The 27160-nt window shown below is 47.9% G+C and overlaps 1 protein-coding gene across 1 annotated transcript in view; it reads left to right on the top strand.

Annotated features, from left to right (window-relative positions):
• The window catches only part of LOC147708069 (potassium/sodium hyperpolarization-activated cyclic nucleotide-gated channel 1-like), a 1702968-nt gene that overhangs the window by 191774 nt on the left and 1484034 nt on the right, over positions 1-27160 (top strand). The gene's annotated exons all lie outside the window — the stretch shown is intronic.

The following is a 27160-nucleotide window of genomic DNA, read 5'->3' as shown; positions in this document are numbered from 1 at the left end:
AAAGCGAGTTAGTCCTGTTACCCATACATAATTCTACTTTGCACATGCGCAAATCGTTTTTACAAATTAAAGAAGGTTTTTAGTCGCGTTGCACTTTATTCCACATTAATAAAGCATGAGTAACGCTTTCTTCCCACGTGTCGGTGTATAGTGTATATTAGTTTTGTCTCATCTACAACTTTTAACGATTAGTAAAAGTTAATGAAGTATTTGTTCCGAGCAAGTTTTGTTTTCTTGAATTCTTGCTCCATCCCCTTGATAGGGGCATAGAGTTGCAGGGGGAATATATCCAGGTTTTTGATTTACTATTGGAGTGTTGTTCACCGGTCCCGAAAGACTTTAGCGATTAATGACTGGAGTCGTCGGTGTTTCATTCTCCCTTTCTAGGTGAATCTCTTCGGTGCTTGTCTGAATTAAAAGATTCTAAAGTTGTTCAGTTGGTGGCAGTAGATTTTTTTTTTCACAATTTGTTTAATTTTTGACGTTATGCTTTCCGCCCATTCGAAATAAATCTCAGAACATTTTTCGGGAGGGACAAGGTAAACGTAAACTCCAATTTTATTTTTCAAGTGTGGTACCCACAACTTATCCAGTATTATGGGTGTCTTCCATAGATTCACATGCCTGAATCATTCCCCGTCGTCGAGACGGGAGTCTCCGGTACATAGAAAAGCAATGTCCTATAGAAATATATAGAGAAAAGTAGGCCTAAGGGCCTCCCCTTAGTAGCCTATCTATGTCCTTTTGTAAAAAGGACCAAACTCTAGAAGAGAGCCAATCGGGTAACACCTCCCTCTAGAACCTTCCTGACAGGAGCCTCAGTCTCTCAGATTTTCTACCGCACGTTGTGCTAAGGGAGTCTCCACCTGAGTTCTCCTCAGGTTTTCCTTTTTTCAACCTTTTTTCTTCACAACTTTGAATTTCTTCACTTCAAATTGGACCATGGCTGACCCTCAGAAGAAAGGTCTCTTCAGGGCATGTACTTCTTGTGGTAAAAAGAGGTTACATGTGGATGACCAGCATAAGACATGTTTATATTGTCTCTATCGGACCATTCAGCAAAAGACTGCAAGATTTGTAGAACCTTTTCTACAAAGACGCTGAAGGACAGAGAAGGACGCCTTATGCTCTGGCTTAACAAGCTCAAGACCAGGGACAATCTGGAATCTTCAGAAGAAGATGAGTATTCCTCTGTTTCTTCTAAATTGTCTTTAAAAAGGCCAAGGGTGGCTTCCCCTAGCCCTACAGACGCTCCTCCAAAGAAGGCTGTCAAAAAACCTTCAGAGACCAAGTCCTCAGCGTCAGATAAGGAGGCACACTCCTTCAAAAAGCCAGCGCCGTCGACGACGACCTCGTCGACGCCTTCATCGGCGCAAAAGAAAGCTGTGTCTCCCGTCTACGTTTCTACGTCGACGACAACGGTATTTACGACAACAGCATCGTCTACGTTTTCTTCGTCAACGACGACGACACCCTCATCGACGGCGGGTAAGCCTGTGTCGTCTATTATTCTCATTAAGAAATCGTCGACGGCTCCAGCGTCGACGCCTGTGTCGACGATGAGCAAAGCACCGTCGACATCCGTGCCGTCGACGAAATCAGCGTCGTCGACGAGTGTACCGTTGACTAAGGAATCGGCGACGAAGAAGGTGCCGACGACAGTGGCGTCGTCGACGAAGGTATCGTCGAAGTCATCGTCGACGAAGACATTGTCGACGAAAGTAAAGCCGATAGAACTACAGTCATCCAGCACACTGTCGACGAAGACATCGTCGACGCCTCAATGGAAACACTCAATGACGGTTCCATCGTCGATGAGGCACACACAGGAAATGCCATCTATAGACGAGATATCCTCCGGAGTCCTGCTGTCGACGAGCCCTTCCATGGTAAAGAGCTCAAAAAAGGCGATTACGCCAGAATTAACATCCCGAGTAGAGTGCAGGGATTGCCGCCATCTTGTCTCCTACAGGATGAGGAGTCGGATGAAGAGTATGACACACAGGCTACTAGTCCATCCCATCTTGTGGTCAAATGCCAAAGCACTGATGAGGATGCTGATGACGTTGAGATGACACAAGAACATGAGGCTCAACAACAGGTTCAGACTCACGTTACGCCCATGGTATGTCTACCAGCGTCTATAGTGTCTGATATACGATTTTTGATTCAGGATTACAAACAGCGATTCCCGGAGTCCTCAGCACCAGTAGCTAGGCGGCCTCCTCCAGCAGTGGGGACGGCTCCGTCTCCACGACCCAGACCGCCGGCATTGGTAATCCATCAGGAAAGGGAGCAGATACAAAATCCTCCATCATCGGACGATGAGGAAGGACAGCAAGAAGAGGGGTAAATACAAGATGACCCTTCCAATCATGATGACGGTGATGACTACATAATTTCTTCTCCTGCATCCCCGTAGCCCGCTACCTCAGGTTCACCTCCGGCGGACATAGGAAGTTCCACAATCTGATGGAGAGAGCAGCCAAAAGGTTCCACATGACGATGGAGTCTCAGGAAACTGACTGTTTCCTTTATGATTTTAAGGAGCCACTTAAAAGGACAACCAGATCAATTCCCATAATTGAACATATTTGGAAAGAGGGCCTGCAGTTGATGCAGACTCCAGCCTCGGTTTCAGCACTAGTTCCACGACTGGACAAAAAATACAAGGTCCCAACATCCACGCCAGCCTGCCTTATAGGGCATCCCAAACCAGACTCTGTGGTTACACAGGCAGCGCAGACAAATTCCAGGAATCCCTCCTCTCCGCTCACAGCTCCTCCAGATAAGGAGGGCAGGAAACTGGACAATATTGGAAAGCGTTTTTCCACCACCTAAGCAATGACAGTAAAAGCTGCAAATTCTATTGCGTTGATGGGAAGATATAATAGACAGTTGTGGGCCAACATCGCTCCGTATTTATCTGAGCTGCCAGATGCCACGAAGGAGGAAGTTCAAGCCCTACTTCTAGAAGGCCAATCTTCAGCCTCTGAACTAATCAACTGTGCTCTGGATGTGGCAATGACTGGATTCAGACAGCTAGCAGGTGCGGCTGTCCTGCGTAGGCAGGGGTGGCTCAAATCTACCTAATTTCGGCAGGAGGTGCAATCTAAGGTCCTTGACATGCCATACGATGGACAACACCTGTTTGGAGCCAAGATAGACGAAGCACTACAAACAATAAAGAAGGACACGGACACAGCGAGAGCACTCGGTACTCTGCAATTTAGGAACCAGTCCTTTCGAGGGAACAGAGGTAGAGGACAGACCTCTTACAGAGGCAGTTATCAGAATAGATCATCGTACTCTTACAGCCAAGGCAAGTCACAATACCAACCTCGCCAACAACAGCAGGGCAGACAATCCTCCTTTGGAAGGTCTAATTTTAGAGGAAAGAACCAACGGAAGGCCACGGGTGGACGCCAATGACCTATTCTTACAGCCAGTCCATCACTCATCTCCTTCTTTGAAGATTGGAGGAAAATTGACCCAATTCCTCCACAATTGGAGGAAGATAACAACGGACCGGTGGGTCCTCCAGTTAATTCAATTTGGACACTCTATAGAATTCGAAACTATCCCTCCAACCACCCCTCCTCGTCCAATGCCCCACAAAAACCTGTGATTGCTTCTTCAAGAAATCTCCATTATGCTACAGAAAGGAGCTATAGATTCAGGAGATCTTGGGGATCTTAGAGGAGGGAGACTTCATGACGTCCTTAGATCTGCAGGACGCATACTTTCACATCCCAGTCCACAAAACTCACAGGAAATTTCTACGATTCGCAGTGGCGGGGCGGCACTATCAGTTAAGCGTCCTCCCTTTTGGCCTCAAGTCTGCGCCCCGGATATTCACCAAGTGTCTCTTGCCGGTGGCAGCATTCCTCAGACAACATGGCCATCAAGTCTTCCCTTATTTAGACGACTGGCTGGTGAAGGCACCGTCCCTAACAGGCGCAACCAAATCCTCTGACGCCTGTTTGACTCTCTTCAAGCACTTGGGTCTTACACTAAATCAAGACAAATCCACTCTACATCCCTCTCGAGTCATTACTTTCCTCGGAGCAACTCAGGATACAAAAGCTGTGAAGGCTTTCCCATCTCAGGCGAGAAAACGCAAAATCGTCTCTCTGGCCTCAGCTGTGGCTTCAAAGAAAACTTTACCAGCCCGTGCCTTCAAATCCCTCTTGGGAATGATGTCCTCGTGCATTCTACTCATACCTCACTGTTGCCTCCAGATGCGTCCACTCCAAGAGGCTTTGTCCAAACAGTAGACGCAAGCACAGGATTATTCGAAGACCGCATAAAGATCACAATGCAAATCACCAAGGCATTGCAGTGGTGGAGGTCGCCCAAGAACCTCTCACAGGGATTGCCGTTCCTGCTTCCAGCAACTCCTCATGTCTTTACAACGGACGCCTCCCTGGAGGGTTCGGGAGCAGTCTTGCAGGAATTGCAGATCAGTGGCAGATGGTCGGAACCGGAGACACGGCTCCATATCAACCTGCTGGAGCTAAGAGAAGTCTTTCTAGCTTTACAGTCTTTCTTGTCAAGGATCGGGAACTCCCTTGTGCTCGTCAGGACCGACAACACCACGACGATGCACTACCTGAACAAACAGGGAGGGATGCGTTCGCTAACTCTATCTCGCGAATCGCAGAAGATCTGGAATTGGCTCATTCTCCACAGCGCCTCGTTGAGGGTGGAGTACGTCCCAGGCAAGGACAATGCCATTGCAGACTCCCTAAGCAGGCAGAGGTCCTCGACACACGAATGGGAGCTAGACATGAGGACCACAGTTTAAATCTTCTCGAGATGGGGAACACCGCAAATCGACCTGTTTGCGACCAGAGAAAACAGCAAATGCCACAGCTTCGCTAGTTGGCATCCCCAGTCAAGGTCTATCGGAAATGCATTTTCCATCGCATGGCGCAACATCTTTGCGTACGCATTTCCGCCATTCCCAATGATTCCCAGAGTCATCAGGAAGATGAAGGCGGAACCATGCACCTTAATTCTGATTACCCCATTCTGGCCGAGGCAACATTGGTTCACGGATCTTCATCGCTTCTCTCTACAGCCGCCGATCCATCTACATCAACATCCATCTCTGCTCACGATGAGCAACAAGCAGATTCAACATCCGGATCTGAAATCTCTCAGGTTGTCGGCCTGGCTCCTGAGTGCCGAGAATTCAGCAATATGAACATCCCGTAGGATTGTAAAGACATCCTAGCCAGGGCAGCACTAATAAGACTTATTCCCTAAAGTGGAAACGCTTCTGCATCTGGTGTGCGGACAAAAGTCTACGTCCATTTGCCACCTCTCCAGAACAAATATTACCCTACTTGCTGCATCTGGCGCAGTCGGGCCTTGCCCACTCCTCCATAAGGGTACATTTGGCGGCGATCTCAAGATTTAAAAGAACGTCTAAAGGGCCCTCTCTCTGGTCTAGTAGACTTATAAAACAATTCCTTAAAGGTCTCTATAGATCTTTTCCTCGACCAAGGATGATACCTCCAATATGGCACTTGAATGTGGTTCTTAATCAACTGATGAAACACCCTTTTAAACCCATTCACAGAGCAGACGTGAAATACGTCTTGTGGAAAACGGCTCTCCTCCTGGCGCTTACATCTGCAAGCAGGGTCAGTAAACTGCAGGCTCTTTCTATTCAAGACCCATTCCAGGTAGTTTAGGGAGGACAGAGTCATTTTAAGGACCAATCCTAAGTTTATTCCTAAAGTCCCGTCGGGCTTCCACTTAAACGAACCTGTGATCCTCAGATCATTCTTTCCAAATCCCAGCACCGCTGCTGAGAGATCGCTGCACTCATTGGACCTTAAGAGATGTCTAAAATTTTATATTGACAAAACCAAACATTTCAGAAAATCTAACCAACTCTTCATAGCCTTCAGTAGGCCTAGAAAAGGTCTACCGCTGACCAAACAAAGCATCTCCAGATGGATCTCTTCGGCAATTGCCTTTTGCCACGACAGAGCCGGACAGCCATTGCACTCTAAAATCAGGGCGCACTCTACAAGGGCCATCTCGACTTCTATGGCACTGTTTGCAGGAGTGCCGACTCTCGACATCTGCAGGGCGGCGACGTGGAAGTCGCCTCATACCTTCACCAGGCACTACTGCCTGGATACAGAGTTGATGAAGGACGCTGCAGTGGGGCTGGCAGTACTACGCCATCTTTTCCAGTAAGGTGAGCCTTCCTCCATCCCTCCATCCTTTTCTGGTATGCACATTTTTCTGTTTCTACTTCTGGCATATATATATATATAATGATGGTTCATAGTCGCATGATATGTATTATCTAATGTCTTATATATGGTGTTCCGTAAGAAATGTGCACAAGATATTGCTTGCTACTCTGATTCAGGCATGTGAATCTATGAAAGACACCCATAATACTGGATAAGAAATGTGTTACTTACCTGTAACTGCAGTTATCCAGTATTGGTGTCTTTCATAGATTCACATGCAACCCTCCCGCCTCCCCTGGAAGGACTCACTTATCTCTCTATCAGTGCTACGCCTACTTAGCTTGGTGCGTACGAAAATCTGAGAGACTGAGGCTCCTGTCAGGAAGGTTCTAGAGGGAGGTGTTACCCGATTGGCTCTCTTCTACAGTTCGGTCCTTTTTACAAAAGGACATAGATAGGCTACTAAGGGAAGGCCCTTAGGCCTACTTTTCTCTATATATGTCTATAGGACATTACTTTTCTATGTACCGGAGATTCCCGTCTCGACGACGGGGAATGATTCAGGCATGTGAATCTATGAAAGACACCATTACTGGATACTGGATGACTGCAGTTACAGGTAAGTAACGCATTTCTTCTGAAGCCCTTTGTAGAGTTCCTGAGGATCTTGCTGTCTTTTCCCCTTGTTCTCAGTTCAGTGGGAGCCCTTCACGTTGTAAGAGCACCTTCTTTTGATGGCTTTGATGAAGGTGTGCTGATGTTGTATTGGGTGGCTTTTTGTTACATCATAAGGACTGGAGGCTAGTATTTACAGGGATTTCGGAGTTATGTTTTAAAAAAACTGTCTATAGTGGGTGGTGTTTTAAATTTGATATCTTAGCTACTATATTTTTTAATTAAATAAGTGACATCTAAAATGTCACCTATCTGGCTCTAATATAATCTAAACCTCCTAATGCAATAGTGTAGGAGATTCACATTGCACAGGAGTTGACCCCTCTCACTCTGGGCTAGTTTGGTCTGCTCCATGATGTTGCTGTAAAATATAGAATGTGCCACCCTAACTCACTTCACTCCAGGCAGGCGCATTAACCAGTAAACCAGTGTCATGTCTGTGTGCTGTGCTGCCACTCAACAACACTTTATTGGTGCGGAAGGATGGGATTAGCAACCCACTCGTATTCGTACCCCACAGCCTTTCAGCAACCAAATGGTTTTCGCTCAACAGTGGATCCCCAACCATTGAGCAGCCCATCATGCCTTACCTGGTACAACCACCTGCTCTATTTAAGGGAGAGAGAAGAATTGTGTTCCAGACCAAACATGCCTACAATTTTTTTAACAGCCTTGAGAAAGAGGCCCTGTGTTGAGCTGCCTCCTTGCATCTTGGCATTATACCATCACATTCTGCTCTAGAGTTGGCCTTTCAAAACACACACTTTCCCGGCCAGCAACAGCAGAGGGTCACTTTGGTCTCTCCACTCGACTGGCACATATGTGCAACAGTAATCCTGATTCTTCAATGACTTCCAAGGTCTTTTTTACCATGATTTATTGGTTTTGATGTGTAATTATAAATCTATGATACATTTGTTCATAATACTATGAACAACTCAACATTTGGATGCATCCTCCATGCCATAATTATTTACATTTGTAATAGCAAATAGTACTCTCTCCTACCTGGGATATATTATCATACTTTTACATTGTTTTCAAATCATTAACCTTTAGGTGTATGTTCTCTGTCAGGCCAGTCAAATGCCTTGAATTGCCCATTGCCATTAATGTCGTCACCTCATAATGATTGGAGCTCACAGCACATTCAATAAGACTCTCAATAGCATCAATTAAGGAGATAAAATATTCGATTAATACGTAGCTGCAAACAAAAATTCATCAAAAAATACAACCAGATCCATAGAATTCGAACTGTTGGGTGAAAACTCTTTTGTGCATTACAGGTTACTATCGTAAATCTGTTGTTTTGTTAGAAAATCACTTTCAAGTTCCCTAATTTCACTGTTTCCCCCAGGGAATATATATAATATGAGGGAATGGTTTCCGGTTAATGAGGTAAAGTAAGAATACGATTTCACACGAGAAGAAAATCTATTGCCATAGAGTCTTTTAAAAGGTTGTCACTTGTTGATAGGATTGTCCCCTGTACGATTTACAGGTGTTTTCTCCTGCTGTGAGTCTTGTGTGTATATCTGGTATCTTAACTTTTTCTTTTGGTCCTGGTGTCACTCTAATTAAAAACGTGAACGTATGTGCTTGGGCTTGTCCATAACCATGATAAGTCTTGGCCTGTCCTGTGGTCTTGGGGACGCACCACATGTTCTCTCTTTGATGACAGTGTACTTCTGACCCTATTGTGGGTTTAGAGCGTAAAGCAGCAGTGCCAGCATACTATTGTTAAGAGAACGCAGCAGTGTGCAGACCTTTTCATCTGTGTCACTTGGGGGAGACCTGCTGGTCCTCCGGTATAAACCCTTTCACCAAATCCTGAGTATCCGTTAAGTATGTTTGTGGGTGTAGCCACCTTTATTGTGGCAGACTCAGTTTAGCACTTGCATGGTGTGTGAGTGAGCCTGAGCAATGGAGGCAAGTGGTATCCATTTCGTGTACCCTTGTAGTTGGCTAGCACAGGATGGAGGATAAGGCCTGTGCTTCCAGATAGTAGAAGTGTATTATTTACAGTCTTACAGCTGAAAGGAGGAGACCCAGACACCAAAGTAAAGAGAGTGGAAATAGCGATGCCTATAGATAATTCTGTGAGCATTTAGTTAGCAAGAAGTTGCTGATTAGCCTATCTCAATACTTCTATTTGGTGGATGGTAGGGTTGAAGGGTGGGAAAGCAGGCTCTGATATGAAAGGTGAAGAAGTATTTAGGTGAGGCCTGTTCCTTTTGAAGTTCCCTGAATACTCCATCAGTTGGACAGATGATAGCTAGGTGCATAAATCTCTTTGTGCCTCTGTTGTGGGAGCTGAGACAGCCCATTGCTTTCTGTTTTGATAAACCTCACTGTACAGTAAGACTGTGACAGAAGTACACCCTGGAATGGAGACTTGAAAGAAGAACCACTCCAAACCGGCACTATGGTCTGAGCCAGTGGAAAAATATCCCCTGTCTGGACGACTGGATCCCTGTTTTACCCTGCCATCCACCCAACTATTTTATACTTTCGCACCAACAATCACCCAGGAACTGAAATTAAGAAAGTAGGCCTACTCACATGTACCTTGTTGACTGGAATTGTGCTAATTCCTGGCAGAAAGTGTGTTATGCCCACCAACACGAAGATGGATGCCAAGTATTCGTTCTCCCTACCGTCCTCTCTCAGAAACTCCTAGTAGCACCCACTCTTATCCTACCCACACCCAGCCACATAACCATCACCCGCCCCTTCTCCCCCACCTCGACCCCTGCTGACAATACCTTAGATACAACACGTTCTGCTTGGACCAAGGCTCACCCTTTTACTCACTGAACCAGACCACATTTACTCTTCGTATCTGTAAGAGACCGTAGTTATGGATTCCTTACCTTAGCATTACCCCCATGCGTCAGACTGTATCTAGAGACAGTATTTTGTAGCAGTAACCTTCACGTCGTTAGGTGGCGTTGTGGTTGCCGGGATGATGTTGCGGTGTCTATTTAGATGCCAGTTCTTTTTCCGCGCCAGCCAGCGCAGATCTGGAGGGAGCATGCCCTTTATTTATTTTTTGACTAAACCTTTTTCGACTTATGTCGATGTCTATTTTAAGTCCTCGACTCCTGGTGCACGAGGGATGTCCCATCATCAGACCGGCTTCAAGCCCTGTTACTCCTGTCACAAGTTGACGTTGGTCACCGAGCCGTACTTCGTGTGCCTTTGGTGCCTGGAGCGCCACCACGATCCGGAGTTGTGCTCCAACTGCTGGGCCATGATCCAGAAGTCTATACTGGAGCAGTCCCGAAAGCTTTGGAAGGCCTGGCAGTCCGCTCCACGCAGTTCTAGGTTCCCGTCAAGAGGAAGGTCGCGGGACCGGTCGCAGAGTCATCACCATTCCTCTGTGAAGATTTCACACTACTCAAAGCACAAAAAGAAAGGCAAAAAAGCATTGTCGCCCTTCACCTCCCCCCGTCTGTTCGCCGACCTAACATGGGACCCAGAGCATCGTCGCTGTCCTTCTCTGTGGAAAATTAGATTTCGATGTGAACATTGCCAGCGCCATCTCGTCCAAACCTGGGCCCTTGCGAGCGCGTGAGCATCAGCCATCTTAGACACCATGGCCCCTTCATACATCTCCGATTGCCTGCACGTCTCCCTGACCTCGCTAACATCCCCCGCGCGCTGACAGCCCCCATGCACACATGCCTGAACCATAAACACACCTACAGCGCTACCCTGCCCCGGAGCCACTTCCCGTGCCAGACCCACATACTCTTTCATCCCTTTCACACGAACAGTGAAATGAAATGAAATGAAATGAATGAAATGAAATGAAATGAAAAAGAATTTCTAAAGCGCATGGCTGCCCTTGAGTGTCCCAGCGCTACATGTACACACAGACAGACCTCCTCTGAACCGCATCCAGAGATGTTAGTCATTCTGGGGGAAAAGGAACGTTTTCAGAGATTTTCGGAATCTGGTCAAGCTAGGTTCTTTCCTCATTGATGTTGGGAGGGAGTTCCATAGCTGACCCGCATTTATTGAAAAGCGGCGTCCTCCTGTCCTTGCTCTTTTTGCTCTCGGGATAGCTACCAGGTTTTCCTCGCCAGAGCGGAGCGTTCGTGATGATTTGTAAGGGCGGATCAGATCTCTGAGGATCGGAGGGCCTGTGCCTTGGAGGACTCTGAACACTGTACAGAGCGCTTTGAATTTCACTCTCGCTCTTATGGGCAGCCAATGGAGTGCTTTCAAGGCCGGTTTCGCTGACGTTCTTCTGGGTGTATTCGTCAGCAGTCTTGCGGCTGCATTCTGTGCCCTCTGGAGCACGATCAGGGTGTATTCCGGTGCAGCCAGGAAAAGGGCCTTGTACCAGCAATTTCCTGGAGTCTAGTGGGAGTAAGGGCATAACTTTCCGTATTGAGCGGAGCAGCCCATAGCAACACCCTGCGGTTTTTTTCGCCTGAGTGTGCATCGACAGCTCCGGTTCAAGCCAGACGCCGAGACTTTTTATGGATCCCTTCGGGGTCGGAGGATCTCCTAAGCAGGCCGGCCACATACATTTGGGGAGGGAGGTGCAGAGATTTCCCAGCAACATCACCTCGGTTTTGGAGGCATTAAGCTTGAGTCTTGAGTCGACCATCCATGCCATGATGTTGGTAAGGCAGGTGGCAAACTTCTCACCATGGTTTTCTGCGAGCGAGAGTGAAACAATCAATTGGGTGTCATCCGCGTACGTTGCGAGTTTCACTCCAAAGGGTGCGACCTCCCCCTCCAGTGGGGCCATGTAGACGTTAAAAAGCGTAGGGCTCAGTGATGAGCCCTGCGGGACACCACACTGAAGGGGGGTGGGCACTGATCTATTGTTGCCCTCGCACACTTGATATGTTCGATCACTCAAGAATGACGTTAGCCAGGAGAGCGCCAGGCCTCTTACTCCCAGCTCCTCCAACCGGTGGATCAAGATCTTGTGATCCACCGTGTCAAATGCCGCGCTCAGATCCAGGAGGACCAGGGCTGCTGATCCTCCTGAATCTAAAATGCACCTGCCCTCTTCTACCATGGTGATCAGCGCCGAGTCAGTGCCCTGACCGGGCCGAAAGCCAGTCTGGGTCTGCCGTAACAACTCGTTGGATTCCAAAAAGGACGAGAGTTGCCAGTTAACCCATTTCTCAGCAATCTTTCCCATCCCTGGCAGTAAGGAGATTGGCCGAAAGTTGGACAAATCGGCGGGGTCAAGCCCCGCTTTTTTTAGCAGGGCTTTTACTATAGCCTGCTTCCAACTGGGGGGGACCTTGGCGGCGGCAAAGGAAGCGTTGAGTAGATCTACTGCCGGACCCGCTATGACATCCGTAAACTGCTTTAGGATGTACATAGGCATGGGATCCGTCGGAGAGCCACTTTTTTGCGCGGCCAGCTCTTTACAGAAAGCTTCCCTAGTGATCGGGGCAAACTTGTCCAGCACGGCTCTATCAGGGGGCAGACAGCTCTCCCCTAAGGGCGGGCTCTGACGGGGCAAGGGGAGGCCGGCTATGATGTTTTGAATTTTCTGGTCAAAGTACTGGGCCAGATGGTTACAGCGGTCCGTACTCTCCTCTGAGGGTTCTCGAGATACTGGAACTTTGAGCAGCTCTTTGAGAATTTTATAGGTTTCCCTTGAAAAATTGGCTGGTGATTTTATCCTATTTTCAAGGTAGGCCGCTTTGGTGGCATTGCGTGCCACTTTATACGTTCTCATGGCTGCCCTGTACTCTTCTTTGGAGTTTCCTGCCCAGTTTTTCCGCCAGTCACGTTCTTTCTTTTTACAAATTTTTCTCAGAAGACCCAGCTCTGGGGTGAACCATAAGGATTTGGGGCCCCCCGTCTTCCTGTTGGCTATTTTTAGTCCCTTTGATAACCCCTTCCCCTGTACCCGATTGTTCGACCCGATACCAGGCCATCACCTAGCCCTGCGGATGCAGTTTATTGCCCCCATACTGTAAAATTTTGCCTTTCATCAAAGGAGCCGGGATTAATCAATGTCACAACCCCATGAGATCCGACCGATTGCGCACATTTCGGTTCCCAACTGAATGTCCAGCTGCGCAATAGTCATCACCTGCTGAGATTGGGGTGGGGACCTCTACTGTGAATACGTGTGGGAACAGGCCTGAAGCAGGGATTCCGGGGATTTCTTACTGTACTTCAAAGTAATGTTAAGAATGTGTCTTCATGCAATAAAGCAATAAACTACAGTATAAGAGGCCAGGCCTGAGAGATGCAGTTAGAGCACCTCGAGATGATACCCTGTTTGTCCGATCTGACATGCTTTGCTCTGGAGAAATAAAAACCTGTTTCCGGCTTTCCAGTTTCCAGCGCCCGCCTCTTTATTTGATAATTATTGAATGGTTCAGAGGGGACTACCGCCAAGCAGTACTTGAAGGTCTTCTACAGAAAACTGCTTTTCCACAATTGGCGTCCCAAACGTGGGGCCCATCAGCGACACGTGGGTCCAGTGATAGAGGTCCTAACGACAGAGTGAACGACTGCAACGATCAGGAAGAGCTCTTGCCCGAAGGACCCTCGTCCGGCAGCCGATCATCCGACCTTCACTGGTTCTGAACGGACCTCTCTCGAGTGATCTACGGTCCTGACTGGGAGCCCTCAGGAGTGCCGCGGCAATAACGGAGAATAGAGGATGATCGGGCGCTGGAAGTGGAAGACGAGAAACTGTCCATACGGTCCGGGTAAGGTCGTGCAACACAACTCTTTTTGTTTGATTGTACGATAATACTAGTATTACTTATTGATTGGTTCGTTTAGCCTTTGTTGCTACTCGATATATTTATTGGTTCTTTTTGAAATATTCTCTGTTTCCAAACAACGATGAATAGAAATATTCTGTCTAGTCTTTGCAAGTAGTGAAGGATAGGTAGTGCGGACCTTTGTCCACCATTGTTTGAGATCTTCACTTGTCCGATATACGTCATGCCTATCTTCTCCCCACTGGTTGGTAGTTGGTTTAGCCCGGACCGTTTATTAGAGGTAGATCATCCAGCTCGGCTGGAAGGCACCCCTAATAAGCACATGTTTACGAAGTATGGACTAGTTGCTGTAGCTTATAGTAAGTTATGGCATAAAGACACTGAAAAAGATCGAGAAAGTCAGTGGCCACTGATAGGATCTTTTGACCTCGATAAAATAGAAGCTCTAGAAATAGCCCTTCGTAAAAATAAAACCACGCCAACCATGCTTGATAGTCTCGGCATGTGGCGCAAAGAAGCAACGCAACGCAAAAAGAGAGACGAAGCAAGGTTCGATAAAGAGCTACGAAAAGCAGCTCATCGAGCCGGTAAACAGCTAGAAGAGGAAATCAAAGAAAGAGAAAGAGTTAAAAAAGAACAAGAATCAGAAACCTCGGGCCAATGCCCTGTTAGAACACCCTCAGTGCTTTACCCTGAGCTCCCATCAAAACAAAGAACAGATGATGATTTACTTTTAGGTCCCCAATCATCTATATGCCCCCTCCTTATGCCTCCACCCATCCTTTAGTACAGCACCTACAACCCCAGAGCCTAAATGAAGGTAGTGCCAGGGCCTCGGTATCCACGGCCTCCGCGCCGACCGAGCCTCTCGTACTAAATATTGTATCAAAAGAGGCCTCGGATAAACCCGAAACGAAAGAAAAATAACCAGCAAGAATTCCCCGTTTGAACAAAAATGAACGAGCGGGCATTGATAAAATAGTTAAAACGCTAGTGGACCGAAAAGAAACGGAAGAGTATATATCGGACATATGTAACTCATATGCCAACAACCATAAATGACACTTTATTGTACGCTTTTGCTACCATATCCTCACAGCATACGAAGAAAGGTATAGAGATAAGGGACCCGAACGCCTTGCAGCTCTGAACAGGAAAATAGATATCGGGGATGAGAGTGAGTGTGATGTGACGGAACTTTTCTCGCATACGCTAGAGGTCTTCCGCCACCTCACAGAACAACAACCAAAAGCCAAAGGCGCAACCCCCTGTAACGAGCGAACCCCCGGTAGAAAAGTTAGACACTATGATGCCCATAAAAGAAGCCGCTCCCTACTGGGTCCCCCCACGAGGTCAGGGAACTCATGATGATATCAATCACCAGGACGCTAAAGGGAGGGTAGTGTACAATTGGGTATACCAACCCAGGGATCGGCAAGATATCCTGACCTTCCGTAAATCCTTGCCAGATTTGCGAAAGAACCCCACTGCCTTCTACACAGAATTAGGTACTGCCTTAGGATCGACAATCATGACCCTAGCTGACATAGACTTGTTCTTTGGGCTATGTCTGCCAGCTGATGTGTGGAAGCAAATCCGAAAAGTCGACCACCTTGAGCTGTTCGGACATACCTGGGGACAACTCGATGTCATAGACAAACAACGAGATCCTGGACTGAAACACCTGAAAGCTATATTGGAACTCCCAGATAAAATCGTGCAGAAAATAAAGACTCTAATCCCGAGAAAAAGGTAGACTGATCAATAGTAACAGCTTGCCGCCAGAAACCCCAAGAAGATGTCTCCGAATATTTCTCACGGTTCGAAACGGTGTTCTCCGATTACAGCGGTCAGGACATGACTACTGCAACCAGACATCACTTATTCGTGCAAAATTACGTTAAGGGTCTGTTGCAGGAAGTTTCGCATAAACTACAGGCTAGCGAGAGTAGTTGGGCAGCCTCAAAGCCTGCGGCCATCCTTCAGATGGCCCAATACTATGAACATCAAAAGAATGAAAATGATAGAGCCTCAGAGAAAAAGAAGAAAGACCTAAAGGAGCGAGTCATGATAGCTCAGTTGCAAGGAGTAAATTTAGGGAAGGAACCTTACAAAGGAAACTACCAGCAAAATGTCCCTAGAAATCCACCTCCTAGAAATAATGCACCCGCACCCTACACTGGACGTAGAGATTTAGGCGAGAACCTATGCGCATTTTGCAAAGAGTACGGATATTGGAAGTCGCAATGCCCGGTCCTGCTAGAAATAAACCGAAACAAAGAGACTAGAGACTTAACGAACGGACCGAGAAATAGAGGACGCGGGCGAGGGTACAGAAACGACACTAGCAACGAAAAACCCGGTAGAGTGAACACTTTTGACCGTCCCCGACAGAACCAATACCAACAATCCGACTATGACAACGCTTACGACTTTGCATAGGACTGCCAAGGGCAACGGAGGGATCCAGTCGAGCTCTATGTTTACCAGCAAGGCCCTTATGTCACCGCTAAGGTCCTAGGCACAAAGTCTCAAATTCTGGTAGACACAGGAGCAACACGTAGTGCATTATCCAAACGATTGATTCCAAGGGCACCCTTGTCTAGCTCACACGTAACATCAATAGGTTTTGATGGTACGCCCTCCTCTAATCCCTTGTCCAAACCAATCCCTTTTGATCTTGAAAATAATATCACCGACACGACATTCCTTCTCTCCTCCAATACCCCCGATGCCATTATGGGTCTTGACTTGCTGAAACATTTTCGAGCAACTATTAGATGCTCACCCAACGGAGTCCGAGTCATTTTATACGACAATCCCAACCTGCTCAGACCTTGCCCCTTATGACACATGTACTCCATAACTGATGCCGACATGTCCCTGCTTGACACTTTACCTTCTTACTTATGGGCAAAGGCAGACTCAGACGTAGGACGGATGCTGATAGACCCAGTGCATGGGACTGTACGCCAGGACACAACGCTACCAAAAATACCGCAGTGCAAAATATCACCCGAAGGTGAGAAAGCAATGGTAGAAATTATACAGTCCTTAGTGAACGCAGGAGTGGTAGAGGAAGTAGTCAGCAACATTTGCAACAGCCCTATCTTACCGATTATCAAAAGACAAGGAGAGGAAGATGAGAAAGCGTACCGCTTCATCATCGACCTACGAGAAATTAACAAAATAGTTGTGCCACAGTACCCTGTAATCTCTGACATCACCACCATTCTAACCCTGATCCCGTCCACAGCCACCACATTCACCGTGATTGACCTAAAAAACGCCTTCTTCTCCATACCCATCCACCCAGACAGCCGCTACCTCTTCGGATTTACCCTAAAATCCTGCTCATATAGATTTTGTAGAGCACCCCAAGGGTACACCGAAAGTTCGAGCATTTATAGCCAGGCACTCAAGAGACAGTTAGATGCGGTTCAGTTACCGGACGGAGTGGTGTTGATACAGTATGTAGATGACATACTTCTAGCAGCCGACACCACTCCGCTCGCAGTAACAGCCACCATCCGACTCCTACATTTCCTTGTAGAGAATGGTCACAAGGTTTCCCGAAAGAAGTTACAGTTTTGCAAACCCCAAGTAACATACTTAGGCCACCTCTTGTCTAAAGAAGGAAGGAGACTCACGTCCGACAGAATCCAGACCATTTTGGAAACACCCATTCCTAAGAACCAGAAGCAAGTCCGCTCTCTGGTAGGCCTCACCTCATTCTGCCGACAGTGGTTGCCGAACTTCAGTCTCATTGTTAAACCCTTACTTTCCCTTCTGGCCAAAGATGCTCCCTTCCCACTCCCTTGGACCCCCGAATGCCAAAACTCCTTCACAGAGTTACGAGATGCCCTCTGTTCAGCACCCGTTCTAGGAACCCCAGACTACTCCAAACCCTTCTTCCTCTGCACCCACGAAAGGGAGGGATGTGCATTATCTGTCCTAACACAATCCGTTGGCCCCAAACAACGCCCTTGTGCTTACTTCTCTGCCACTCTTGACCCCGTAGCCAGAGCTTTACCAGCTTGCCTACGAGCTGTAGCAGATGCTGCTGTCTCAATACGACAGAGTAAGGGAATTGTACTTTCGAACCCCCTTACAAGTGTTAGTACCCCATGCTGTTGACCCCCTCCTGAACCAGACCAAGACTCAACACCTGACTAGCACACGACTGACTGGATACGAACTGACACTATTGGCACCACACATTACCTTGAAGCGATGTACCACTTTGAACCGGGCTACCTTGTTACCACTACCTGAGAACGACCCCAATGTCACTCCCCTGCATGACTGTGTGACCCTCACTGACAAACAGACTAAGAGTAGGGTAGACCTCCGAGACACTGCCTTCCCAGAACCTGACGGAGAGCTATGGGTAGATGGCTCATGTATAAAACTCCCTGACGGCACCACCTCAGCTGCATACGCCGTCACCACTGCCGGAACTGTTGTTGAAACAGCCCGCATTACCCAACGATCTGCACAGGCGTCAGAACTAATTGCCCTCACACAAGCGTGTATTTTAGCAGCAGGGACGACAGCGAACATATATACGTACAGCCAGTATGCCTTTGGGGTGGTTCACCATTTTGGGCTTCTATGGAGGGAAGGGGGATTCCTGACCTCACACGGCACACCGATCTTACAATGGAGATCTAGTCTCCGCCCTGACTGAAGCAGTCCTCCTCCCCAAACAACTGGCCGTAATTAAATGCCAGGCACACAAGAAAGTGACGGACATTGTAGGACAGGGAAATGCACTGGCCGACATCACTGCCCGAACCACAGCCGAAAACAGAACGACAACACGAATGTTCGTGACCAGGTCACAAGCAGAGAAATGGACAGGGAGACTATAAAAGACATCCAATCGACAAGTACACCACATGAACTGACTGTATGGGCACGAGTGGGACTAAAATACGATGAAGGCTGCTGGAGGACGAAAGACACGGACAAATGGTTGCTGCCCAATGCTTACCTGATCCCCATACTGACCATGGCACACTCACCTGCACACATAGGATCTGCCCCTATGACTGAGCTAATCACCAGAGTATGGCACAATGACAAAATATCAGACTCAGCAAAGCGCCTAGTTCAGCAGTGCATGATATGCCTACAACACAACCCAGGGAAAGGGACTGTAGTACCTCGGGGAGGGTTTGGGGTCCCTGACCATCCCTTCGAAATCATCCAAATGGATTACATTCAGCTAGAGAGGTGCCATGGTCTAAAATACGTGCTAGTGATTGTGTGTGCGTTTAGCAAATGGGTAAAAGCTTACCCCACTCGAGATAACACCGCCATCACTACTGCCAAGGTGTTGTTGAAGGAGTTTTTCCCACGCTACGGCCTTTGTAGGATTTTGTGAAGCCACAATGGCCCCCACTTCGTAGCCGAAGTTATCCAACTCATACTGAAAGGTTTGGGTGTAAAACAAAAATTTCACACAGTTTTCCACCCCCAATCTGCGGGCCTGGTAGAACGACACAACGCCACACTAAAACTAAAGCTAGCCAAGATATTTGCCACCACAGGACTGAAATGGCCTGATGCCCTCCCACTGGCATTACTATCAATGCGCTCCACTCCAACCAAACACCACCTAACTCCGTAGGAAGTTGTCTTTGGCTGGCCTATGAATAGTTGGGCTGCGCCAAAGCCAACATCCATCCATGATGTCCCGGACATCCTAATGTCTGATTATCTGCACAATTTAACAAAAACACTAACTGTTATCCACCAACAGGTGCAGCAAGCCATACCAGAAGCATCCAGGGGCCCCGGACACGACATACGACCTGGGGACTACGTGTTGATCTGAAATTTTCAAAGAACGAAAAGCTTGGAACCCAGGTGGACAGGCCCCTGGCAAGTCTTGATCACTACCCGAACTGCACTTCGAGTAGAAGGAAAACGAAATTGGCTGCATGCACACCATTGTCGAAGGATATCCTCAACCCTGACAGCGACCGAAAACGTGGACACCCAAGAAGAGCTCCTGACGAAAGACCGACCATCCCTGAGTTGTTACCCAGAAACAGAGACACTTGAGTTGGCAGAATTTCCAGATCCCACTGTGCCAACCAGAAAAGGGTACAACTTGCGAAGAAAGGAGAGTGCTTCGGCCAAGCAGACCACTAACTAAGTAAAAAATCTCAGAGCGGTAGCTAACACTACAAAGGCTACCAGGAGAGACGCCAGACAAAGTAGGTGGTCCTGCCCGTCACCGAGCCTCTTGAAGGTGATGGAAGATCCCGGATGTCGGAAGACCCACCGTAAAGACCCCAAGGCTGCCAAGCTGCACAGCACAAAAACAATTGCACTCTTCATTACCTCCCTCATCTGCCTCTTGCTCATGGTCACAGTTTGGATCATGGAAGAAAGTGCTCCCGCTCACAAGACAATGATACTGACTGTGCAGCCCACCACCAAGAAATTACATTATCTCATTTCGCTTTCACCCCAACTCCAAAAACGGCGCAAATAATTTTGGAACAATTCATTTGTACAATTGCTACATCAACACAACCTTGCTGCCAATGCCACGAACTGTTGGATCTGTGGGCTGCTTCCTCATGCAACTGGACACTCTATCCCCTTCATCCCTTCACCTTTCTCTGTACATGGATCCTGCCTTGCCTGGCTGATACTCCTACAAGGGAGCTACAAAGACAATGCAACATCCGAGTTGCACAGTTCCACGATGAGTCCTGGCTGATCAGAAAAGGAAAAACCTCTGCTCCCTTTTGCCCTCTGACTTCCAGCACCACTTTTCAAATGAACATCCCGGATAAAGAAAGAATCGAAATGCAGGTTTTCAACAATCCAGCCAGACCCACCTTCTCCTACCTTCGGAAACGGACAGCCGCAACTCTGACTGTGGCCCTATCTGTGGTGAACGTCTCAGGCCTTGTCTGTATTGAAGGTCATGGGACGAAAATCGTGGGCCACAGCTCCTGCCGCATCACAAGGACTCTGAACACTGCTGATCTTCCACCTTTCGTTGCCTCTCCGAACATGTACTTTGTCTGCGGTACAAAAGCCTACACCTGGCTCCCAAAGGGCTGGGGGGGCACCTGTTACATTGCCTTTGTCCTCCCTCCATCATATGTGGCACCAGCAAATCACCACAGGAAGAAGCGAGCAAAAGACATAGAACAAGCAGATTCCCCTGCATCACAGTTTCTTGATGCAGCAAAAGGACTCATTCCTCTCTGGGGTCCGATGGCAAACAGTCAAGCCATCCTTCATCTGACCCAAGCAGTCGAAACAGCATTGAATATCACGGCTGGCATCCTCACGAATAATACAGCTGAGCTACAGGCAGTCCGCCTGGTGGCTCTTCAGAACCGTCTTGTTTTAGACGTGGTGCTAGCGGATTGTGGAGGAGCATGCCGCATCATTGGATCTAGCTGCTGCACCTTCGTACCGGATAACTCACCATCAGTTTTCAAAGCAATTGAACACCTCCACAGACTTTCATCAGAGGTCCATCAGGAACAAGAAGGCTAGTCGCTTGGGATCTGGTTCTGGAGCACTTTGAAAGACTGGGTTTGGAAGTTATTGATGATAGTATTGGTACCAGTTTTCATAATATGTGGTTGCTGCTTGGGGACACAATGCATACCGCCTCTGTGCTCTCTTCTCATGAACTCTATTTGCCCTAGGACTTTGGACACTAAATCTGAACATGTAAAAGCCTTGTATGACATAGAGATACAAAACATGATGGGAATTAATGTAAATTGACGAGCTGACTTAGGCATGTTCAAAGGGTACACTGTGGAAAATTAGATTTCGATGTGAACATTGCCGGCGCCATCTTGTCCAAACCTGGGCCCGTGCAAGCGCGTAAACAGCAGCCACCTTAGACACCATGGCCACTTCATACATCGCCAATCGCCTGCAAGTCTCCCTGACCTCGCTAACATCCCCCGCGCGCTGACAGCCTCCATGCACACATGCCTGAACCATAAACACACCTACAGCGCGACCCTGCCCCGGAGCCACTTCCCGTGCCGGACCCACATACTCTTTCATCCCTTTCACACAAACAGTCCCTTTGATAACCCCTTCCCCTGAACCCGATTGTTCGACCCGATCCCAGGCCATCACCTAGCCCTGCGGATGCAGTTTATTGCCCCCATACTGTAAAATCTCGCCTTTCATCAAAGGAGCCGGGATTAATCAATGTCTACACCCCATGAGATCCGATCGATTGCGCACATTTCGGTTCCCAACGGAATGTCCAGCTGCGCGATAATCATCATCTGCTGAGATTGGGGTGGGGACCTCTACTGTGAATACGTGTGAGAATGGGCCTGAAGCAGGGATTCCAGGGATTTCTAACTGTACTTCAAAGTAATGTTAAGAATGTGTCTTCATGCAATAAAGCAATAAACTACGGTATAAGATGCCAGGCCGCAGAGATGCAGTTAGAGCACCTCGAGACGATACCCTGTTTGTCTGATCTGACGTGCTTTGCTCTGGAGAAATAAAAACCCGGTTCCTGCTTTCCAGTTTCCAGCGCCCGCCTCTTTATTTGATAATTATTGAATGGTTCTGAGGTGACTACCGCCAAGCAGTTCTTGAAGGTCTTCTACAGAAAACTGCTTTTCCACATCTCTGCCTTCGAAGCCCATTTCTGGGACGACTCCATGCTTCTCTCCCTTTTTTCCAGAGCCGGAGCATCCCCTGCCCAGCTTCGAGCTTTCTACGAAGCGCTTGACAGCTTCTTTGACAGCCTGACTCCGCCAGAGCGCCTTCAGGCCCCGCAGACTCAGCTGGGGGGCCTGGGTCTTTGAGGCTGGCTGCTTTGGCCCCAGAGAGCCCCTGAGGATTCAGACCTGGATCCGATCGGTGCTGGTTGACCTCAATGTACCTTCCCCGGTTGCGATTTCAGTGACAACGCCCCTGCCGCCCGTTGTGTCCCTAACCAGCGTTGACCCCAGCCTCACCCGCGACTTGGACCCTGCACCTGACCGGTCTAAACCGATGCTGGTACCGGCACTGTAGGGTAATTTTGTACCTCTGTTCATCCCTGGCATTCCCTATCGCCCTGAGTGGCAGCCAGAGTAGGGTAAGGAGGACTGGAAGGGCAGACCAACTTGAGGAGCAGGACTGGCGACAGTAGTTGGGTGATGCCAGTCGTCTGGATACCTCACCAGGCCTTGGTATGCTTTGTCCCCCTACTGTGGCTACTGAATAGGGAGCTTCCTAAGCTGTGGTGTTGCATAGGGTGGCTGAGGTCTTGGACCTCAAGCTTCCTACGGTGGCTGTCAGGGCTACCCTCCTTGCTGTGGTGCTTCAGCCGCCCGCAGCCTCTTCGGAGCACCTGCTGCCTTAAACTGAAGCCCTCATCGACATCCTGCTGGGTACTTGGTCTAAGCCCAGCGCAGAGGCTCCTGTGCTGGGTATCCGAGCTCTTAAGCATGGCCATCGATCCACCAATTAGACTGCCTCTTCAAGAGGATCTTCTGTTGCAGCAGCAGGGGACGGTCCTCCACCGAAAACTGTCCAGTCTCCACCTCCTTGCGTGGAGATTGAGTGGCAACAGTTGACAGCTTTCAACCTTCCTCCTGAGGTCTGTAATGTCATCTTGGCAGCCAGGCATCCTTCCACTAAAACAGTATACAAGTGTAGACGGAACACATTTGTGGCATGGTGCACAGCAAAGGCTGTGGATCCCCTTCCTGCCCCTCTTTCAGAGGTTCTCCTCTTCATTCTTTCTTTGGTCCAGCAGGGCTCTGCTCTAGGCCCTCTTAAAGGCTATCTTTCGGCCATTTCGCCCTTTCTTTGCCTTCCGGATCAGCCTTCTTTTTTCAAGTCTCCTACTGTTAACAGATTTCTAAAGGGCATTACTCATCTCTTTCCTCCTTCTCCTTTCGTAATGCCCCAGTGGGACTTGAATCTCACTTATCTTAGGTGTGCTCCCTTTGAGCCACTACATAATTGTCTTCTTCGTCTCCTTACTTTGAAGACTGCTTTCTTGCTTGCCATCAACTCTGCTCGCAGGGTGAGTGAGCTTCAAGCCTTATCTTCCAGACCTCCCTTTCTTGCTTTCCATCCGAACAAAGTAGTCCTCCGTACTAGGCCCTCTTTTCTGCCCAAAGTGGTTACCTCTTTTCACATAGGTCAGACCATCACATTGTCCACCTTCTTCCTGCCTCCACACCCTTCCAAAGAGGAGGAGAGACTCCATCTGGACCCAAAACGTGCGCTGTCTTTCTACCTTGACCACACTAAAGACTTCCGGGTGGACAATCAACTCTTCATGGTTTATGTGGGTGCCAAGAAAGGTTGGTCAGTGCATAAGCGCACCACCTCGATGGGTAGTCCTGTGCATCAAGATCTGTTATTCTTTGGCTAAAAAGGAATCTCCAGTAGGACTGTGCGCCCACTCTACCAGGGCGAAGGCTGGTTGACATTTGCCAGGCAGCCATGTGGGCATTCCTGTACACAACCAAGTCTGGAGAGACAGCCGTTTTGGCTGTTCTGTTCTCCATGACTTCCTGGTGTGAACTTAGTTTGCAGACCCACCTCCGGGGTTGACATTGCTGGGGTATCTATTCTAAGGTAAGGAATCAATAACTACGATCTCTTTCAGATGAATAAGTTACTTACCTTCAGTAACGATATATCTGTAAGAGACATTAGTAGCTATAGATTCCTTACCGCCCCACCCATCCTCTCCATTCTGCAAACTGCCTTCTAGAATAAGACCTTCCTTACAGGGCCCTAGTTATGTGCACCAGTGGTGAGTGTCTTGCATGGCTTTGCGCTTCTGGCGTGAAAAGTTGTGTCAGAACTGGTGTCAGTGTGCAGGATCAACGTCTAAATAGACACTGCAACGTCATCCTGATGAACCAAGCTTTGACCGACCCCACCTACCGACACGCAGGGGTAATGCTACGAAAACAATTCTCTGTATCGAGTCTGATGCCAGGGGCGTAAATCTAAGGTAAGGAATCTATAACTCTAATGTCTCTTACAGATACATCGTTACCAAAGGTACGTAACTTGTTCTTCTAGAACAGTGAGCACAGAGTTACGTAATCCTGGTTCTCAAACCTCCCCCACAACTATACCCTGATTTTACTAATTCAGCCTTGTGCGTCACGCTCCCACTCCCACGTCTCCCCCAGGGCCAAATTGTCTACAATATTGGAGCCCAAATTCCCTGATTTGACTAACAACTTGTCTCATATGACCCTTTTTTAGCAACCAAACTCCTCTCTTCCCCCTCCCCCACATAAATCCTTCCCTGGCCTTGAAAAATCTGCTTGCTCACTCCCAATTGCGAGTAAAATTTTATGAGGCCAAGCTATTTTTAGCACCTACTGCTCCCATCTGAGGAGTAAACGTAAGCTGGAAAGTGACAGGTGTTCTGTTCCTTCACAAAGTGAATGAGCAATAGAGATGCCATTCAATCTTGTTTTTATCTTGACACATTTGCTGTCTGTTTAAGGAAAGAGGTCAAATGTCAGTTTGTCTTTTAACTAATTGCTGCTTTGAAAATGAGGTTTATTTTTCTCTTTTTAGTAGAGTTAGAGGTTTTTGTCAAGTGAGCTATCTGAAGATGTCAGTTATTTTTCTCTAATGCTAGACATTTAAATAAAGAGCCTGTAAATTAATATTACAAATATTTCAAAATATATCAGGAATTACAAAAGTAAATGCTTTTTGTAATTAAGAAGTGTGATGCAAACAAAGTGTTAAATAGGAGAAAAACAAACTAGAACACTTTACTTGGTGATGTACAAATGACACATTTTTGCAGAAACTCTTATTTCCAAACATTATTGTGTCAGTAGAGCTTCATGTCACTGGTAAAGTTTGTGGCCATTTCAAAGTAAAATCTGTTGATTACAAAGGCAGTGTTCTACTACTTCATGCTTTAGTTATGTAAGTACTATATTGATAGTTTTTTTCTTTTTTTAAAAATTTTTTTAAAACCTTTATTTAAAACAATGCACACAGCTATTCAGCCTTACATCCCGGAGGCGAGGCAGCAGAACGAAACAATAGAACCAATGTGCAAGAATCAGTACGTCAGGACAAATGAAGGTTAATTTTCAAGTTTATACATAGTTAGTGTAAAAAAAGGGGGGAAAGAAGAAGGAAGCGCCGAAACTGGTGCAAAGAAAGAGGCAATGGAATGTAGAATACTGTGAGGCATAGTGAGGGGGTCAAAAGGGGCACAGTGAACACAGACATGTCAAGCAGAGTATGATACTAAAAATGGGGAGGGGGGAAACACAGAATGGCAGCAGAAAAATTCCTAAGTTGGAGTCATAGGCTACGGTGAGAAGTGTTCCTCCTGTGGTGCAGGTTCCGGAGGTATGCAAATGTCCCCTCTGTATTCATTCCAAGCCCCCCACAGTTTCTGCCACTTTTTGGGTTTACCCCTGGCAACATACACGGTCTTTTCCCGGAACATGCACCAATCCATATTGGCCTTCCACTGTACAACCTTCGGGCCGTTGTAGCTCCCCACTTCTGTGCAATGTCCCGTTTAGCTACCATATTACCAAGGGTCACCCATTGGGTCTGGTCCACGTTATGATCTGTCGGACCCCAGATGTTGAGAAGGCATCTCCTGGCTTCCGCATGCACTGCCACCCCAGTCACCTCGCTCATAATCGAGTGCACTCGCCGCCAGTAGGAAGTTATTGCAGGACATTCCCATAGGATGTGCATGAAAGTGGCAAGGGCGCCACAGCCGCGCCTACAAAGGCCATCAACAAAATAGCCTATGTGCACTAGTCTGGGACCAGTGACATAAACTCTGTGCAAGATTTTGAGCTGCACCAATCGAAGACGGGAGGAAATAGCAACCTCCTTAGGGGAGGACACCGCACTCTGCCAGTCCTCGTCATCAATCTCTATACCATCTCGCACCCACTGGTCCCTCACGCCCAGGAGGAGATCTGTACGGACGTTGATGAGTTTCTTGTACGTCAGTGAAATGGCACTGTCTGGCATATGGCCGTCCAGCACCCTATCTTCCAAGGGAGAACTGTCGGGAATCGCCTCCCCCCCCGGCTTGGCGGACAGCAATGCATGTCTCAGCTGAGTATACCGGAAGAATTCCGTTTTACCCAGCCGAAACTCTGCCTGTAACTGTGCGAAAGTTTTAACCTCGCCACGCAGCAACATGTCCTCCACCCTGGAGATGCCAATTAGGTCCCATTTGTCGAAGCCCTTGGTATGCCATAATTTGCCCAGGATGTCAGAGTCATACAGTGGGGTCGCCTTCGTCAGCCTATCCTTCCACCCCTGCGCCTTAGTAATTGCCCTCCAAATATGGACCGCGGTTTTCGTTGGGCCGGACATCCGCCTGTCAAGAGACCTCGAGTAGAGTGCCCTGTGATATCTCCCGCCGCCCAGCAGCCATCGGTCCATGGCATACCCCGGGTTGTCCGCCGGGCCATATAAACCATGGTTAATAGCCGCTAACTGGGAGGCCCAGTAATACCTCCGCACATCGGGCAATGCTATCCCCCCATCGTACCACGGTAG

This window comes from Lissotriton vulgaris, chromosome 6, assembly GCF_964263255.1.
Source record: "Lissotriton vulgaris chromosome 6, aLisVul1.2, whole genome shotgun sequence".
In the NCBI taxonomy this organism is placed as follows: domain Eukaryota; kingdom Metazoa; phylum Chordata; class Amphibia; order Caudata; family Salamandridae; genus Lissotriton; species Lissotriton vulgaris.
The sequence above is the reverse complement of the archived record's forward strand: the minus strand, read 5'-3'. Positions and strand labels throughout refer to the sequence as shown.